The sequence below is a fragment of the Cyprinodon tularosa genome, unplaced genomic scaffold (genome assembly GCF_016077235.1).
Source record: "Cyprinodon tularosa strain WSP-4 unplaced genomic scaffold, ASM1607723v1 ctg18, whole genome shotgun sequence".
In the NCBI taxonomy this organism is placed as follows: Eukaryota; Metazoa; Chordata; class Actinopteri; order Cyprinodontiformes; family Cyprinodontidae; genus Cyprinodon; species Cyprinodon tularosa.
In genome coordinates this window covers 1695957-1715204 of record NW_024038608.1, presented here as the reverse complement: position 1 = coordinate 1715204, position 19248 = coordinate 1695957, and positions in this window count along the sequence as shown.

Below are 19248 nucleotides of genomic sequence, written 5' to 3'. Positions count from 1 at the left end.
AGTGTTCATGTGTTCCTAGGGATGGGAATCGAAAACTGGTTCCTGTTAAGAACCGGTTCCGTATTTTTCGATTCCATGGCATCGTTTGGCAGCTCGCTGAACGATTCTTTTTTCGATTCCCGCAGCAACAGAGCCTAGCGCGCCGGCTCTGGGGAGCACGACTTACGTCACGTTTTTTACGTACGTTACGCAGCTTACGCAACTTACGCAAGTTACGCAAGTTGGAAGAACTATTCGAGGAGGAAGACAACGAGCTGCGGTCACTTTGTGAATCAAAGCCCCGTCTTTCCTTAGCCCAGAGGGTAGATCAGGAAATCCAGCTCTATAAAAGCTTGCCCTCCATCCCCTGCAGGGATAGCGCCACACTGTGGTGGTGGAACAAGCAAGATGTGCTGCCCTTGCTATCTGGACTGGCTGAAAACTACCTCTGTGTGCAGGCTTCCTCCACCCCATCTGAGAGGGTGTTCTCCACGGCTGGAGACACCTTAAGCCCTGAAAGATCCCGTATCCTTCCAGAAAAAGCAGATATGCTCATCTTTCTGCAAAAGAACTGTTAATTTTCCCTACTACTGTTTTATAATTAGTACTTTTTGTTATTTAAAATAGGTTATAATCCCATCATTTGTTATTAGACATTGTTTGTTATTAAGTTTGTTCTTGTATTCATTTTTCATTTAAACACAGATGTTACTCCAGTTTCACATTTCCTGTGGACATCTTGATCTTGTTGATTTTGTAAGATTGTGCAATAGTTAAGTAAACAAAGTTGATTCTGATAATCAAACTGTTTGTTCTCCTTTTTCCCCCAAATTGGAATCGAAAAAAGAATCGATAAAGAATCGAATCGTTTCATAGAATCGAAAAGGGAATCGGAATCGTGAAAATCTTTTCAATTCCCAACCCTATGTGTTCCTCAGATGCTCGTGACATTTCCATTACCAAGTCTGACCAAGAGTCATTTAGTGGATCCTGATGTCTATTCGCTGCTAGCTATTTCAAAGAGGGTAAAGAATCATTTAACTAAAGGTTATTGGTTCCTGATTGAGCAAATCATTAAATAAAACATTATTTGGCCAAATAATGTTTTATTCACCTCATGGATTTGCATTGTGAATTGGTCTGAAAACCTTCCAATTTCTTTAAAATTAGTGAAAAGCTAATTTGATCACATTCCAAATTATTCCAGATAACTTTGGTTTTCAAACACAAAATCCAACTTAAACCATAATATGGTTTTCAAACATGCTTACCTTCCTCTTTGTACATAGTAGTTTAGTTTAGTTGAGTGTTAAAACTGAAAAATGTTTGACTTGGAGCTAAATGATTTTTGTTAATAAACATATTTTGAACAGAAGTTGTGGTGAATTTGAATCACTCTTTCATTTATTGTTCTAACACACAGTTAGTATGACTGTGTGTCATAAACAATATATAACAATATAAACAATATATAACAGCTGAAATAATATCTGATTAAATAAGATATTTTACCACCCCTACAGGGGAGGGCAATAAACATCTTAAAGTATCAGAAACATAAATTCCCAGCTGGCTGGGAAAATAATTGAACATAAAATCACAACATTTATTTGGCATCCCTGGGTGGGCCCATTGAATGTAACATTTAATTGGTGTCCCAGCTTGGTGGTCATCGAATATAACAGTCATTCTGCACATATATGAGAATAAACTTAGAGCCGTTATTGAAAACCGTGTGAAAGCATCAACATCAGCTCTCACCACTCAATAATGAAATCTTAAAGGGACACTATGCAACATTTTTCAGTTAATTAATGTGTTCCATAACGTTATGGATGATTAAATGAGTCATTTCAGGTTGAACAAAGGTATTCTCGGCCGCCCTGGTGGTCTGTGGGGGAAATACTGCACTTGCAACTGCAGGAGCACCGACCCGCACCCACAGGCTCAGAAGTCTCATGAGAGTCAGTCTTGCTTTACGGCAAGAACTGCTACACGCCCCCAGTTAAAAGCATGCTCGTTGCTAGCACAGTGGCGATCTTTGTGCAGTTACGCTCAGACCCCCACATACCAGGGATGCGCCGACAGTATGGATCCCTTCATCAGCAGCGGTTCACCGCGGCAGCTGGTAGGTGTTTTTCATCTAAATAATCCAAACTGCATATTCTGCCGGCAGATTTCTGCATTTTAAGTTAATTTAGGCGTCAATAAACTGTTTAAGAGGAGTGATCATCAGCGCTGTGTCTCTCTCTCTGCGTTAAACGCACCCGACGCGCTGCTTCAGCTGCTCAGACGTGCTGCGCCTGGTGCTCAAAACGCGCCGCGGGACCTTTTGCTGCGCCTTGACGCGCGTCAACCATTGACTTTGCATGTAAACTCGATGCTTCTGTCGCGCCAGCTACGTCCAGTGTGAACGCAGCGTTAGTCATTCGCTGCTAAGCTCAAAACAACCGCGCCTGGCTTGACGGAGAAACCAGGAGAACAGCTGTGCATATTTACGACAGTGCACTTTTACTTTCGCCCTCTGGAGGGAGCCTCACTGGAAAATCAACACCGGTTGCATAGTGTACCTTTAAAGTCACAACCTAAGAATCTAATACTAAATGTCTTTGCTAATATGAGAGGAAAATATAACCGTTTACATTTGTGGAGCTTCAAAATATAGAAAATTTTAACAGCTAATATCTCCAAAATATCTCTTCAGCTAGTGATAACCAACTTTACTTCAAAGCAAAACTCAGATGATTCAAATCGATCAGATCACTTTGGTCCAACTAAAATTAAAAGATTTAATTTTCAAGTTAATCTTATTGTTCGACCAAAATGTATGCACATCTATACCTAGACGCTGCCATTTTTGGTTTTTATAACCACATCCCAAAAATGAAAACTCCCAAGTTATGCTATTTCAAAGTCACTTCCAGTCCAAAATAGTTTAGATGCCTCGACATCTAACCTAAATACCTTAGTCTATTAGTCTGATAAGACTCCTAAACACTTATTTTATATTGTGTAGAACAAGATTTGTTGCCAGATTTAACGTAAGTTAATCTGTGGTCCTACCCAACCGAAAGGTGGTGGATTCAAACTAAATTGCTTAAAATCCCTTAAAGAAAGGTGAATCACAATCTACATTGCTAGTAAATCCTTAAAGGTTAAGCTTTGCGCCAAACTGCTAATAAATCCTCAGAGACAGGTAAAGCGTGCGCTAAAATAGCAGGTAAGTCCTAAAAAAGGTGTAGCATTTTTAACACTGAAAGAAAAGTGTTTCTTTGACATCACAGGTTTAAAGATAACCCGTGACCCATTTCTACACACATAAAAATAACATATAAAATATGTATATGTAAATATACAAATATAGTGGAAACTGACTGGATTGTGTTCTTTTGAAATTTCTGCATAACTTGTGTTTTTGTGCCATCAGTTGAAAATGAATCCACGCATCCTCAATTCTGGGCACATCATTGACTCCATAGGCATAGAGAAACACAAACAAATTGTTGCAAAGCTTATCCACTTATCTTCAGATAAGTTGAATAACCTAAACAATTTTAACCTCAGTCTATGTGAAGAGAAAATTCAAGAATTAATTAACTTAATTCAAAACCCAAATGGAAACGTTCTAATAACAGATGTACTCTGTGAGCTCACTCTGTTGCATCAGCATAAATGCCAACTCGAAACTGAAAAGTATGAGCAGTTGGAAAGTGAGTATCAGATGATCCTGCACAGGGCTAGTGATGCACATCTTTTATCGTCACGAGCTAACAGTAGAGGCTGGAAAGATCAAAGACCAAGAAGGCTAAATTTTCAAGGCATTTGAACAAAAGGTGACCCCCCTCTCTGAGGACCTATACAATAAACAAAGCAAGCAGACTTTGAATCAGCAGGAGGTCACCGCAGTCAAAAGGAAAACAGTTCCTGAAACAGATACAAAGTCTCTTAATTCTGAGTTAACACAAAATAGATCTGAAGATGTTCGAAGGCGAATCCTAAACAAATGTGTTTTGTTTCGCCTGTTCTAGTTAAAGGGATAGTTCGGTATTTTTGACATGAATCTGTATGGCATCCCCATCACCAGTGTCATGCAATCACACTGACTTACCCCTGGCAGCGTCCTGTGAGCAGAGTTCTCGTCCAGTTTTGGTCAAGCCGAAAGTAGTCCGGCAGGTTTGCTAGAGCCAGCGAAATAAAACGTTTCTCTTCCCAAAACATTATGTGTTCAAAAGAGTGATATTTTTGCGTCCCAAAAACGTTGTAGTGGAAAAAGTCACACGTCGTTATCACTTGGTCCTATTTTCTCTCTGTTCGTATCAGTGCGCGCCGTCATTCAGACAGCTAGGGCCTACTAACCTGACAACAGCCAGATGCATGTCTCCCTCCGCCCAGCTAGGAGCTAGGCGGAGGGAGACATGCATCTGGCTGTTGTTGAGCTCGCTGTCTGAATGACGGCGCGCACTGATACGAACGGAGAGAAAATAGGACCAAGTGATAACGACGTGTGACTTTTTCCACTACAACGTTTTTGGGACGCAAAAATATCACTCTTTTGAACACATAATGTTTTGGGAAGAGAAACGTTTTATTTCGCTGGCTCTAGCAAACCTGCCGGACTACTTTCGGCTTGACCAAAACTGGACGAGAACTCTGCTCACAGGACGCTGCCAGGGGTAAGTCAGTGTGATTGCATGACACTGGTGATGGGGATGCCATACAGATTCGTGTCAAAAATACCGAACTATCCCTTTAAACAGTTCAACTGAAACATCATTAGTAGGGCTGGGTACCGAACTTCGGTTCTTTTGTGGTACCGACCGAAATGCTTCGGTTCTACAGGGTATCGAAACATGCCTCGTCTTTCGGTACCAAGTTTCGGTGATTGGCTGTAACACTTAACGTGATTGCGTCATCCAGGAAAAATACATAGGTGGTCACGCCTACAGCCAGGGTTTATGTGTATCTGTTGTGAACTGGTTGCAGCATCGTGGAACCCCTTTAAAATGCCCCCCAGGTCAAAAGTGCAGCTTCACTTTATTAAGACTGATGCCAATAGTGCGCAATGCAATACATCATGCACGGAAACAATTTAAGAGCAGAAAGAAGAACAACACAGATACAAGAATTAAGTAAAACTCACTCTAGTGAGCTTTATATTCCTCTTCTACTGGTTTGGCTTCTGGATAGACAAGTCCGAGTAGCGCCATCTTACTGCGGAGCTGAGTCTGACATGGTTTTTAGATGTACAGTGTGAGCAGGTAGGTGTTGGGAAGAGGCTTTGCAGCATTCGATGCAGGACCAGCAGATTCTGCAACAGATTTAACCCCACTGCCATAAGACTGTTGAAACTAATCAAATCACAAATCGAGACTCTGCATCACACTTAAAGATAATATGTGCACTAAATAGAACTCAACTCAAATGTCTTCTACTGCTTTTTTTTACCATATCTATTTTTGCACTGCTCAAACCTTCCACATCAGTGCCTTTTGCACCATGTCTCTCCCACACTGTTTATATTTTGATCACTGCTGCACGTTATAAATGGAAATGTTCATTTTACTGCTAAGCTAAGCTTTACTGCTAAGCTGCTGCTCATTCACTGTCGGAAAGCTACATGCATCAACATTTTATTTTGTGTACACTCTGTAAACGAAATGACAAAGTTTGTCTAAGTCTACCTGCTCTAAAGTTACACTGTGTTTCATCAGGGATCCTAGCTCTACAGAAAATCCAACTCATCATTTTTCACTCACTGAAACTAGGGAAGATGCTGACTACTCACAGTAACTCCACACGCCTAAATACCTGGTGTAATGGCCCACATGTCCATCAAGTTGGTCTAAAAAAACTCCAGGAGTCAATTTTTTTGTGAAACTGTAACAAAGTCCAATAAATACCCAAATTACAATTTAGACAGTATATTGGAAAATGTGAGAAATTAGCTCATTATCTGTATAGCTACTCTGACAAATGTAAATCTAACCAAATAGCAAACAGCAGCAAAATATAGAAGGGTAACATCTTGTTTGCAAACTTCACATTTTAGCCTTCTAAACATACATATTAATGTGAAAACACACAACAGCTTAACTTGATAAAGAAAAAAAATATGAATCCTGGGTAAACCAAGGATAGCGAGGATACATCGGACCCGTCCTTCAAATCAGGCTAAAAGAAGGACGCATTTTAAGGCCGCATAACGAGGAGTCTTGGAATCCGACCAGACCTCTGCGCCGCGCTATGACATAAATGGCCTTCAAATCTGGCCTTCTAAGGATGCATCCCAGGTTTTCCAACAGAGCAAACACCTGGTAAAATCTCCTTTAGGGCTGCAACAACGAATCGCTAAAATCGATAAAAATCGACTTTTAAAAGCGTTGGCAACGAATTTAATCATCGATTAGTTGTGTCGCGAATTTAATCATCGATTAGTTGTGTCCGCCGCTGCCGTCATCCGGGGGAAGAAAAAAAAGTATGGCGGAGCGAGTCAGCGCCGCAGTTGCACTGTTGCCAACTCAGCGACTTTTCAGACCCCTCCAGCGACTATTTTTCAAAAAAGCGACTAGTGACAAATCTGGCAACTTTTTACGGTGTCACTGGCGGCTTTTGCCTGCCGCGGGGCGCCTCCCCCATCCCAACCCCTTTCTCCCTCTCCCACAGGAATCCCTCTCAGCGCTGCAGTCAGAGCTGCAGGATTTTAGTGAGGAGTTTACCGTCAGCGTCCAGACTGCAAATGAAGCGCGCGTGCGCCGGGATTGACGGCGCAAATTGATCACAATAATTAAAATAGCCTGCGCTTTGTAAAGTGAAAAAAGTCGTAACATGCAACTTTTGTAAAAACAAATGAACATGGCGCGGAAGCACCACTGTTATGACGCAGCACCTGAAAAGAAAACACGGAGCCTTCAATGGCAGTGAAGAGAGCTGATCAGCAGGATGAGTAACCATGTTTGTTTCGTTTTAAAGTGGGGAAACGTAACGTTACTTTCTCAGATAGCTCATCTGATGCTTTCCTTACCGTGTTAGTAGGTTACAGACAGTGATAAGGTTGGCTACTTATTTTACTTTTAATTTCATTTGAATTAGCTTAAGCAGCGTTTATATTTACTTTATAAATAAATTAACTTGCAAATTATGAGGGCAAGGCGTTTAAAGTTTAAATCTTCTGGCAAAGATAAAGAAGATCCTGCAATTTATGGAAGTAAAGCAGAATAAAATCCAGCAGGATCAGTAATATGTCAATTAATGATATGCCACATTCCCATGTAATATCTGTCTTTGGAGGATGTGTTTTTTAGCACCCCTAGTTCTCTCATTTTTATTCCAAATACAATTTATAATTTGAATCACAGGGCTATTTTTATCTCTATGGTTCAGTATTTTCTCAAGTAGCAACTTTAACTGTTATACTTTCCTGTCTTAAAAGGCAGAACTCTTCTAGTCTAAAAAAACTCATTTGTTGAAACGGGGGGACCTATTGTTTGAACCCCTTAGGGGCTTTTAAAAACAAAAATGTCTCTTTTTGCGCTTTATGAAACAAAGTAGCCTATATTTTGTGGATGTACAGCTACATTTCTCATGTAAGTTTGCGTAGTTTTAACACAAACATTTATTTTTCATATTGCACCAGTACAGTTAATGAGCAACCTGTACTTGTGTGCTTGTTTGTTCTGTCTAAAATGTTTTATTCTGGAATAAAGAGGTTTATATAAAAAATATTTTTTGTCCGATTCATCGATTAATCGAAAAAATAATCGGCCGATTCATCGATTTTTAAAATAATAATGCAGCCCTAATCATCTTCTTCTTCTTCTGTTTTTTATTGGTGGATGGCAACCAACTTATGGTGCATTTACCGCCACCTACCAGACTGGAGTGTGGCTATCAATGATGTCAGAGGGAAGTTAATGGTATGAACGAAACTGCATATTATCTATGAATCAATATTTATATAAACTTACATATACATTAATTTGTGTGAATATTCACATGCATATACACACATATTCTTTATGTAAATACGATTAAATAATCCAGTATATATTTTTTTTTAATAATTAACTGATTTCTAGCAGAATTAGATGTATTTCCTAGAACATTTATCATTGAAAATCAATTTTTTTCTCTATTTAGCGTTAACTTTAAATGCTGATGTTCCTGTGAATACTTATCCCATTCCATTAATACATCTGATTACAGTGATTACTATTCTGAAAAGAGAACTATTAAGTCCAGTATGACCAATTCTAACCTGGTAAATCCATCCACCTGGCAGGCCTCATACCTAACTGAAGGCTTTATGCTACGTTCACACACGTTATAAATGGAAATGTTCATTTTCACTGCTAAGCTGCTGCTCATTCACTGTCGGAAAGCTACATATATCAACATTTTATTTTGTGTACACTCTGTATATGAAAAAACAAAGTTTGTCTAAGTCTACCTGCTCTAAAGTTACACTGTGTTGCATCAGGGATGCTAACCTCTACAGCAAATCCTACGCATTATTTTTCACACACTGAAACCAGGGAAGATGCTGACTACTCACAGTAACTTCACACACCTAAATACCTGGCCAGGCACATTCACTGCCAGGCACATATAAAGCATGCTGGGTAGACTTGTGCAAAAATAAACAATGACTACTCACAGTAACTCCACACGCCTAAATACCTGATGTTATGGCCCACATGTCCATCAAGTTGGTCTAAAAAAAAATCCAGGAGTCAATTTTTTTGTGAAACTGTAACAAAGTCCAATAAATACCCAAATTACAATTGAGACAGTATATTGGAAAATGTGAGAAATTAGCTCAGACATGGGCATACTACGGCCCCCGGGCCGTATACGGCCCGTTAGGCTTTTTAATCCGGCCCGCCGAACTTGTCCAAATTACCCTATTTTCACGACTGTAAGGCGCACATAAACGTCTTTTTTTTTCTTTTTTTTTTTTTCCTCAAAATGTGCGGTGCGCCCTATGTGTGTTGTAACTGCGACTTTTGAGACCACGATGCAGAACTCCTCATCTCCTCATTGAGGAGATGATGAAAGCGTGGCTGAGGGAGGTGAATGTAAGAAGACCAGGTGTTTTTTTCCACTCATCACCAACGCTGTTAATCTGTGACTGAATGAACGCTGTGCTCGCCGTTATCCCGGGGGTCTGACAAAGGAACTTCAACCGCCCGACATCGGTGTGAAGCGGCCGTTCAAAGTAAGGCTGCGAGCGGCGTGGGAGCGATGGATGACAGACGGAGACCACAGTTTCAGGATAAATGGAAGGCAGCGCCGTGCAAGTTACGCCACCGTTTGCGGATGGATTGTAGATGCTTGGACTACTATGTGTCTGCTGGCTCTGTTGTTCAAGCTTTCGCAAAAGCCGGCATTATTTCTGAGGAGCTGCGCTGCACGGAAAGTGACTCTGACAGCGAAGAAGGAGAAACTGGCATGTCTGATTTAGCGCAGCTGTTTGATTCAGAAACAGAGGATGATGACTTTGATGGGTTCGATTAATACTTTGTAATAAATACATTAATAAAGCACAATCATACTCAGTTTTGCTCCCGCTCTATTTTTCTACCTGAAAGCTTAATTCAACAGCAGCCCCGGCGCGTCTCCTCCTCTTCAGCGCGCTGGCTGGCAGGTGTTTTTTCATCTAAATAATCTAAATCTTGCAGCTATATTTGCTGTGATCATTGGGAATAAAGTAGTTTTAATATGTTTTTAAGTGAGAAAGTCCACCTGAAAACTTCATAATTGCAGTCAGTTCATCCAGATTATCTATTTCTGTCGGAGGCGCTCAGACCCCCACATACCAGCGGTGCACTTTGTAATAAATACATGAATAAAGCACAGTCATACTCAGTTTTGCTCCCGCTGTATTTTTAAATACGCAGTAGAGGTATTTAAACGTAGTAGAGGACATGTACCTGTATATAAAAAACGCGCCCTATAATCCGGTGCACCTTATGTGTGTGTTAAATACAGAAATGGCACACATAACTGAGACTGCGCCTGTTAGTACGGTGCACCTTATGGTCGTGAAAATACGGTGTCGTAAAAACCCATGGATGTGTAAAATCCTGATTCATTTCCCATTCCCCTCTAGACACACTTTCCAGCTGACATTAAACATGAGCGGACCAAAGAAAAGAAAAGTGGACACTGAGTGCCGAGTGTTTAAAAAGGAGTGGACAACAAAATATTTTTTTACTGATGTCCGATCAACGGCTGTATGTCTGATATGCCAAGAAACGGTTGCAGTTTTTAAAGAGTACAATATCAGCCGTCACTTTGCCACAAAGCATGCTAACTACGCTAGCAAGCTGTCAACACAAGAACGGGCGGCTACTGCTCAGAGGTTGGCAGCTAATTTACAGACTCAGCAGAATTTTTTTCACCGACAAACTGCGATCCAGGAGTCAAGTACCAAGGCAAGTTTTTTTCTGGCATTCAAGTTAGCAAAGGCTAGCAAGCCTTTATCCGAAGGCGAGTTTTTGAAAGAATGCATGGCAGACACAGCAGATCTCTTGTGTCCGGAAAGCAAAGGCAAGTTTGAAAAAATCAGCTTGTCACGCAGGACAGTGACTCGGCGTGTGGAACTGATTGACGAACATATAGTCAGCGAGTTAAACAAAAAAGCGGAGTCCTTTAATTTATTTTCACTAGCACTGGATGAAAGCAACGACATGAAAGACACTGCTCAGCTCCTAATTTTTATCCGAGGGATAAATGACAGTTTTGAGATAACGGAGGAGCTTTTGAGCATGGAATCGCTGAAGGGGAAAACACGAGGAGAGGACTTATATGAACAGGTGTCTGCTGTCATCGAGAGAATGAAGATGCCTTGGAGTAAGCTTGCCGGTGTCACCACGGATGGATCGCCAAATTTAACTGGAAAAAACGTCGGGTTGCTGAGGAGAATCCAAGATAAAGTGAAAGAAGAAAACCCTGACCAGGATGTTATTTTTCTTCACTGCATCCTTCATCAAGAATCTCTGTGTAAGTCTGTATTGCAGCTTAATCATGTTGTGGATCCAGTTGTAAAACTTGTTAACTTCATACGAGCAAGGGGACTTAATCACCGTCAGTTCATTGCGTTCCTAGAGGAAACTGATGCGGATCACCAGGACTTACTTTACCACTCTCGTGTCCGCTGGTTAAGTTTGGGGAAAGTGTGCCAGCGAGTGTGGGAGCTCAAAGAGGAGATTTGTTCGTTTTTGGAGCTAATGGGGAAATCCAACGAATTCCCTGAGCTGAGCGATGAGGACTGGCTTTGTGACTTTGCGTTTGCTGTGGACATATTGTCACACATGAATGAGCTGAACGTTAAGCTGCAGGGGAAAGATCAGTTTGTGAACGATAGGTACACAAATGTGAGAGCCTTCAAATCCAAGCTGATTTTATTCTCCAGGCAAATGTCAAACAAATCTTTCGCTCATTTTCCCACACTGGCCATGCAGAAGGCCACCCGAAACGTGAAGAAATACTGCAAATTACTGGACGACCTGCACAGAGAATTCTCCCGTCGGTTCACTGATTTTGAAAAAATTGAAAAGTCACTTCAGCTGGTGTCCTGTCCCCTGTCACAAGACCCCGAAACAGCACCGCATGAGCTGCAATTGGAACTGATCGATCTTCAGTCTGACTCCATCTCAAAAGAGAAGTTCCGATCTCTTAAACTGAATGACTTTTACGCTTCACTTAACGAAGCCACATTTCCAAACCTCCGGAGGACGGCACAGAAGATGCTGGCATTGTTTGGCTCGACCTACGTGTGTGAGCAGACTTTCAGCGTCATGAACATCAACAAAGCCCGTTACAGATCCCGGTTAACTGACCAACACCTCAGATCTATTCTGAGAATTGCCACAACGAAACTAACTCCAGACTTTGATGCACTGGCAAAAAAAGGAGAACAACAACACTGTTCTCACTGAAATGTGAGTTTTTCTTCTTTGTCATAAAAAAATAGCAACTTAAAGACCCCTTCCTTTTGTTGGGTAATAATATGTTCTGAATGTTGAAAGTGATTCCATTGATTTTTTTTTTCCACTAAATGTTGAGTTCTTTAAATCTGCACCTTCAATTGTCTGTTTTTTTATACATTTCAATCCCCAGGTTTAATAAATTACATTGCTTGTCCAAATGCTTCTGGCCCAGCCCTTCTGTCAAATTTTAGAACCCATTCTGGCCCTCAAGTCAAAAAGTTTGCCCACCCCTGAATTAGCTCATTATCTGTATAGCTACTCTGACAAATGTAAATCTAACCAAATAGCAAACAGCAGCAAAATATAGAAGGGTAACATCTTGTTTGCAAACTTCACATTTTAGCCTTCTAAACATACATAATAATGTGAAAACACACAACAGCTTAACTTGATAAAGAAAAAAAATAACTTACAGACGTTGCTTTAGCAGGGTGAGGAAAAGAATAGCCAAAAATCAGGAGCTAACATTTCCATGTGCTCAACCAGCTGGAGCAGGTGACAAAGTGCCAGAGACTCTTCCTGTCTCCCAGCATGCACTGCTCCCAGGTTGCTGCATGTCATTACCCGATCCGTACCGGAAGCATGATCCGTACCATCAGCTCATTTGCGCGTGCGCAAACAGAATAACTTCCGGTGGCAATATTTCCTTTTTCTTACTTTTTTATTCTTTTGTATTTTTTAGAGGCATGGTTTTTTTTTTTTATATATATCTTTGTATTTTTGTCAATATTGCATTTTCTAAAAATAAAAAACAGAAATACATAAAAAAGTTAAATCGCCTTGTGATAGTTACTTTGACTGCTCTGAGCATGCGCAAATATACGTCACACAGCGTATATATTTAAATTTGTTTAAATATTTGATATACTCCGTTCTTAACTATGCACTCCAGCAGTACTGATCCCACAATGGATTCATTTGCTACATTTCGTGACCTGCAGTTTTTCATTGATAAGGGAACATTTCCCGAAAATTTGGATTTTTATTCCAGAAAAATGACGTCAAGCAATACAACGGATTGAATTTAAAAAGCATCCATTTCTTCCAGAAAAGTCTTCAATATTGTCTTCACAATGTAGTTTAGTATTCTTTAATTATTTAAGGATATAAATAAAGTTTTTTCAGTACCGTAATTACGTTACTTTTTGGAGACCCGGAAGTTATTCTGTTCGCGCAGGCGCAAATGAGCTGATGGTACGGATCGTGCTACCGGTACGGATCGGGTAGCGACACTGCAGACTAAACCAATCACACTGACTGAGTAAGCAACATATTCACTGAGGACATAACGGCTCTGTTCGAAATCCTGGGCTGCATCCTCCAAGGACGCGGTCTACCTAGACTGGATCCTTCGAAGTCCTTGAAAATAAGGAGACTGGAAGAGTTTTGGCTGTGAATTCCAACAGGTCTACACTTTAGCGGGTTTTACCGCCGTATGCTCTGTTGCTTAGCAACCGCGAAAGTTGACACAAAAAGCAGTAAAAGAATGAAAACCGAAGTTTGAAGTTTTCAAAACTGTTTATTTATTTCTTTTCTATTGTAAAGTGAACAAAGACTACATTAACAAGAACCCAGAGTGGAATAAAGATTCCAACCAGCGGGAGCAGGAACAAATAAAATCAAATGTAATAATAGAAACCTTAGTCAGTTAAATAACCTGCTGCTGTCATTCTGCACATCTCTGATGTTGCTGCTATTTTCAAATATCCATCACTGTAAAAATGTCCATAGCTGCATATTGGTTATTTATTCCACAGTTTTATATTGTTAAAACACTTTACAGTATTTCATTGTTTATATTTTAACTCTTCCCTATTATGTTATTCTTATACATTTTTTTAAGGTCCACATTTGTGTGACCATTTTCAATAATCTTTCTGCTGCTGTAAATTTGCCCATTGTGGGACAATAAAGGGATTTTCTATTCTATAAAAGGGGTAGAAATATATAAGTAAATGTAAACAATGTATGTATAAAAAATATATCTGCAAAATCTAATATTCAACAACAAAAATATCTTAGTTAAGCATTTGTGCAAAACAGCAATAAAAAGAAAAAAATCCTTTCATATTTATAGTCCCCACCCTGCAAATATATTATAATCTGTCCTTAAATTACAGCCAAACTCATTTACAAAGTAACAGATAAAAACCTTTAGATAAATCAAACATTACAGCCACATATCTGACTCAATAATCATTAAAACAACTATTGTCATTCATCTCAGATGGAACTATTCACAGACTTGTATTATATTAAACTGAACTTCCAATTTTCACCACTGTTCGGCGCCAAGTAACCTTTCCTCTGATCACGGAGCAGCCGGCTAGCTTGGTCTCGCAATGAATCCTGGGTAAACCAAGGATAGTGAGGATACATCGGACCCGTCCTTCAAATCAGGCTAAAAGACGGACGCATTTTAAGGCCGCATAACGAGGAGGCTTGGAATCCGACCAGACCTCGGCGCTGCGCTATGACGTAATCGTCCTTCGAATCTGGCCTTCTAAGGATGCATCCTAGGTTTTCGAACAGAGCAAACACCTGGTAAATCTTCTTCTTCTTCTGTTTTTTATTGGTGGATGGCAACCAACTTATGGCGCATTTACCGCCACCTACCAGACTGGAGTGTGGCTATCAATGATGTCAGAGGGAATGGTATGAACGAAACTGCATATTATCTATGAATCAATACTTATATAAACTTACATATACATTAATTTGTGTGAATATTCACATGCATATACACACATATTCTTTATGTAAATACGATTAAATAATCCAGTATTTTTTAAAAACTAATTAACTGATTTCTAGCAGAATTAGATGTATTTCCTAGAAGGTTTATCATTGAAAATAACATTTTTTCTCTATTTAGCGTTAACTTTAAATGCTGATGTTCCTGTGAATACTTATCACATTCCATTAATACATGTTCCACTGTTTCTATCTGATTACAGTGATTACTATTCTGAAAAGAGAACTATTAAGTCCAGTATGACCAATTCTAACCTGGTAAATCCATCCACCTGGCAGGCCTCATACCTAACTGAAGGCTTTAGGCTACGTTCATACTGCAGGCCTTGATGCTCAATTCCGATTTGTTTTTTGAAATCCGATTTTTTTTTTTGCGTTGCCGTTCATATTTCCAAATAGATGCAACTTGTATGTTATCTCCTGTGTGAACTGCAGTCATACAACGCAAGTGTCTGGCATGCGCAGTAGAGGATGCAATGACGTCAGCGTGCTCTGTGTTTATGGAAGTAATGATGGTAGTGTCTGCGAGCGTCCTAGCGGTCCTTTCCAACCATTAAAACTCATTCTTTTCAATATGTTTAAACATAAATACTGGCTCTCCGCATTGTCGTCCGCCATGGTTGTTGTTTTTCTTGCTGCTTCTATATAGCAAAACCTCAAAGACTTTTTAAGATAATATGCAATAGAAAGAAAAGCAAGTGTTCTCCCCGTCAGGGAATCGAACCCTGGTCTCCCGCGCGGGGAGCGAAAATAGTTAAGCTTAACTCTCTTAACTTTTCCCATTCATTCTCTATGGTAGTTCTTAACACTACGGATGCAATATATTTCTGACCACTATACCCCCATGGCGCTGTTCACACGTATGAGCGTAGCTTTCTATGCGGAAGTGACGCAGTTTCTTGCTTACCCGCGTTGTTTGAAAAGATAACCGGCTTTAAAAAGACCAAGAGGAGAGCAAAGAAGATCGATTATTCAATTCATCTTTCACACATTCAAAAGGTAAGTTATATTGATTGCAACTTATAAAGCTCTGGGACATGTTGATCGTGTTTGATCACGTTTTTTTTCGGCCGAATTTTAATACATTGGAAAAACGCTGCATCTATGCTTGCTACTGTGGCGTTACTTACCACTTTTCATTGTCTGCTGGTTCTTCTTCTTATGTAGCCAATAAAAGGTTATAGTTTAATGTATGTCCGATGTGGCCGTATTTTACCCTAACACTGAACAAAGATCATGCTGGTGTTTTGTAGCAACGGTGCCTTAGAAACGGTAGTTATAGCAGTTTGTGCTCAATGTATTTCAGTGAAGATCTGATTACAATACAATATATTAAAAAATATAGAAATTGTATCATCTGTCTATCAAAAACCTTTTTGAAGTATGTTGAAAAAGATAAGTGAGTTCATTTACTGTGTGATAACTTGGATCAATTAGAATGTATGTATTATGAAAAAAAAATGAATATAATTAAGTGACTTAAGAGAATATTTGTTGTGAATGTTCCCTCTGTAAATACATTTAGTAATAGATAATTTATTTAAAAGATTTTTAGGTATTTTCTAAAATACATGATCCATCTCTATTTTTTTTTTCTCTCCACAAGGCCAAGATGCAGAAGAAGACTATCTTTTAACCCGGAAAACTAAGTGTTGTTTTCCGCAAGGGACCTCTTGGGTTTCTTCTGCAGGATCCCTCCCCTGAGGCCAAAAGGATAAAGAATGATCCCAGCCTGTGTGACAAATCAGATCCAAAAAGGGAGGATGCTGTGAGAGAAAACGCTTTGTCTGTGGTTCGTCAGCGAGGTGGGGATGTCACAGATGCTCTGGAAGTGCTGGGAGATTACAGCCTCCAATTTGGAAAGTACAAAGGGAAGTGCTTCCGCTGGCTTTTGGAAAATGATGTGGGTTACACAATCTATATCATCCGAAACCGACAAAAGGAGGAGGAAGCTGGGATCTGCCTGACCGAGAGCCTTCCCAAGGTGAACCTCCTAACCTTTGTGAAATATGCACTGAGTTTTAAAGAGATCCAAGATGTTCTGGATTATGAGACCAACAGAGGCACCAGCGCAACAACCTCTGAAGACGATCAGCTGGTTGGTTTTGGCTCTCGGGCCAAGAGCACTTGGAAGGAAATTTGGGACACAAGAGAAGATGGGTACACTGATTTCATTCTAAAGAAGAGCTGCCTTCCAGGGACTAGAATGAAAAAACTGCAGCAGTACTTGCTCCAGAAAACATTATCTTCTTGTCCTCCAAAAATAAAAACCAGTCTGCCGCATAAACCCCTGGGTAAGCAACTAATATAATATTAAAAGTTTTAAGATATAAGAATGAAAATTCCTTGAATATTGTATATACCTTCCAAATTAGTCCTTTAGTTATCTTTTTGTGTGGCATAATTTTTGTGTCTCTCATAGGGATGGAGGAGGATGATGAACTGGAAGCTGCAATGCTGAGCATCTCCCCCTCTAAGCTCCTGAGTCAGAGCCGTGATTACTTTGCAGTTACACTAGATCAAGTTCTAAAATTTATTTTGCTTCCAATTGTCACTCTTCTATATTTTGTTTTTGTGTATGCAGGGTCAGCAGAAAAAGAAGGAACCCCGGTGCCCAAACCATGTTCCAGAGCAAAGACAGGTTTTTTCTTAAATAAGGGGTTTCAGGGCTGGGGTGTTATTCTCTCTTATGATGAATAACCCTCCAAAACTGAGCCTTGACTCATTATGTTCTTTTGTTCTGGCCATGTTCCGGTCAAGTTCCTGTTACAATATCACTGTTTGCCACCGTTACTCTGCATGCCAAAGGACTATGAATTGACGGAGATGTTCCTGGTGTTGGTGAGTATACATTTTCATTCTGCATGTTTACTTTTTCTTTTTTCTTTTTTTTCCTTGTTACTACTAACTGGCATGTTTGTTTACTTAAGTGATGTTATTCCTCCTGCTTAGAGCTGGCATAGTTTCATTTTACACATCTGGAAATTACTTTTAAAACATTTTTAGAGGTCTAATAAGCAGAAGGAATAAAAGTACCAAGTTTTTGAGTTTTGACTAACATAATCTGCTGTGTTCGGCTGTGATTTATATGGTGAATAATACATTTTCTTTAATTAGGTCCAACTGCAACGGTGTCCAGGACTTCTGCTGCATTGGATGGACCAGAATCCTCAACAGGTGATGGTAAAGAGATTAAAAATTCTGTTCTGAGAAAAATATGATGCTTTTAATGTTTTGTTATGCTAAACAAAATCCTTTATGTTCTTCTGACCATTTACAGCACTGCCAATCCCACAAAAGACGCCTGTAGCCCTTCCATCACAGCTCTCATTTCTACTGAAGGAAACAGAGAGTGCAAAAACATCTGAGTTTAAAGGTTTGTTTCAATCCGTCTTTAAGCATATGTCTGTTGAAAAAACGACAGTGTCTGGATAATCTTAACTACTTTATATATTATCTTATAGTTATACTGAAGTCATAAGTAACAACATCACTCCTTTTCAGATTCCAGCACAAGTGCAGCTTCCCCCTCTGCAAAGCGAGGCCTTTCCTTTGCTGACAGTGCTGAAGATGGTAAGACCAGACTGCATCAAAGAAGAAGAAGAATTTTCCTCCACAGAATTCTTTCAAAGGGAACTGCAGGAAACAAAGAAACGGGTTGAGGAAAAAACAGAAAAGAAGAGAAAAAGGACAGAATCCCAGCCAACTTTGCAGATTTTGTCGCAAAGACCTGAAACAGGGGCCAAACAGTCCACATATTCACACTGGGTTCCCTGGAGTGCCAGGAAAATATATATATTGTCCATCAAAAATTCTGTCCATTTACCAGTCACATGGTATGGTGAGGGAAATGGGTTGGAAGGAGTTTTCAGAGTCTCCTTTCTATGAGGCAGAAAAACAGCGGTGGGTGGCTGAGAGGAAAAAGTAATGCACATGTTTCTGTAAAGTTTATATAGGTATTTTTGTTATTATTCTATAGGTTTCAATATATCTACAAAATAATCTGAGTATACTGTCAATATGGGAGGTTTACAAATGTAAATATTTCACAGGAAGCATGCCATAACATTTGCTCTAGGTTTTTTTTTTTCCCCGACATGCTTTTCCTTTTGAACAATACATTCTAATATACACAATGTATATTGTATATAGCATAATGTTATTCACATATATATATATATATATATATATATATATATATATATATATATATATATATATATATATATATATATATTTATGTGTGTGTGTGTGTGAATTTGAACTGTTGTTCCCTTTTTTGAATAAAAAAAAAAAAGAACAAATTTGCTTGGTTTAATTGCATATCATTAAACAATTTACACAATGCTTAGATCTACCATAAAGATCTCTGTAGAAGACAAAAGATATTGAGGTAAAAGCAAATGTATCACGTTGCTTTCTGGTAAGGTTTTAAAATACTTACTGGTTTCAAGACACATCAAGAAAATCCTATTCTAATTAAATGTAAAATAAAGGATCATTATAGCTGCTTAGTTCAAGAATT